Genomic DNA, 1343 nt, shown 5'->3' with positions numbered 1-1343 from the left:
CCAAGCCTCTGAGATGGCCTGTTACACTGGGCACGGCTGGAAAAGCCTGCTGCGCCCTGGGGACCACTTTAGATCAGAGTCTTGGGACGCATTTCCATGAGTCACTTTTAAACGTACTCAGTCCCGTACTCCTCCATCTTCTCCACCACCCCTACCCTCCCGTGCCCCCCAAAAACCACCTCTCACATTCCAAGAAACCCCGGAATGTACAAGAAGAAATAAGCAAGGTTTTCGGAGGCCTCCCAGACATTTGTAGCCAATGGCGCCAAAGGCTGAGGAGGGCCAGAGAAGAGCGCTGAGGCAGGTGGTGGGGAGTTAGGGGACAGCAGGGGCTCAGACCCCTGCCTTCACCCAGGTTGTCCACCGCTAGCACGTCCTTGCCAATGTGTCCTCACACTGGTGGCTCTCCAGCGAGGCAAATAATATGCTCTCCCTGCCCTCTGCCACAACATGACCACTGGCACTGCCTCCACTGCCATTCGCTCCCCAGAGGGTGTACCAATTCTTCTCCGTGGCAACCTGGGAGACAGACAGGGCACGCCGCGATCCCCATCGAATGTTCGGCAGCGGGCCAGCCCGGAGCCCGCGCCCTCTCCACCTTTTCTGGTGCCATCCACGGAAGATGCCCACGTTTCTCCTCCAATTCCTCCACTCCCGCTAGCAAAATACTTACAGCCCAAAGGAACAGCCGCTCCCGATCCGCGGAGTGGCCTCAGACACAAACTTGGGTGCGCTCGCTCGCTGCTGCGGTCCCCAAAACCAGCTGCGTTGAGGGCTGCGCGCGCGCGAAGCGAGGGGCCAGGGGGAGGCTGCTGGCGTTCCCCTTTAACGGGAACAACGCCCTGTTTGCGTCGCTGCAGTAGGGTGTGTCCCTGGGTCAGCGTGTGCGGGAGGGCGGGACTCTGGGAGAAGAGAGGGAAGGAGGGAGAAGGGCTGGCGACAGTTACTTGGTCTGAACTGCGCCCCAGGAAAAAGTGGATCACAGCAAAACCCTTGCCACGCTTACTGGAAACCAAGGCAGCTGGACCTCCTCGCCTCCCACCTCTTCTAGCTCCGCCAAGGGCACGGACACCAAATGCTGACCAATACACGGACCCTGCGCCCCCCACCCACCCCTCAGCCCACGTCGGAAAAGCCCGCCAGTCGTCGCCCCCATGGGTGCCCGGCACTGCGTTTCAGGGCACCAGGACTCGCATGGCGCCCAGGCATGGAACTGAGGATGGATATCTCTCCTCCGGCTTAAGCGGCGCTGACGCTTAAGGGTTGGAAGCTGTGTCCCTTCTTCCCTGAGCCACCTGGCCCCTGGGTTCTCTGGTCCCTTTCTCCTGGGGTCCTAGCCCCCA

General features: G+C 60.9%; 1 protein-coding gene across 2 annotated transcripts in view; it reads right to left on the bottom strand.

The window, feature by feature from the left end:
• PMP22 (peripheral myelin protein 22) overlaps positions 1–1343 on the bottom strand; it is a 38640-nt gene that overhangs the window by 34921 nt on the left and 2376 nt on the right. Inside the window, exon 1 of one of the 2 annotated variants that reach the window (XM_004716306.3) lies at positions 674–790. The exons of the other annotated variant lie outside the window; for it this stretch is intronic. The gene's annotated coding sequence lies outside the window, so the exon portion shown is untranslated. Of the gene's footprint in view, positions 1–673; positions 791–1343 lie in introns of those variants that run through there. 2 annotated transcript variants of the gene reach the window in all.

Source organism: Echinops telfairi, unplaced genomic scaffold, assembly GCF_000313985.2.
Source record: "Echinops telfairi isolate 266 unplaced genomic scaffold, ASM31398v2 ScPeMD7_2010;HRSCAF=2546, whole genome shotgun sequence".
NCBI lineage: Eukaryota > Metazoa > Chordata > Mammalia > Afrosoricida > Tenrecidae > Echinops > Echinops telfairi.
The sequence above is the reverse complement of the archived record's forward strand: the minus strand, read 5'-3'. Positions and strand labels throughout refer to the sequence as shown.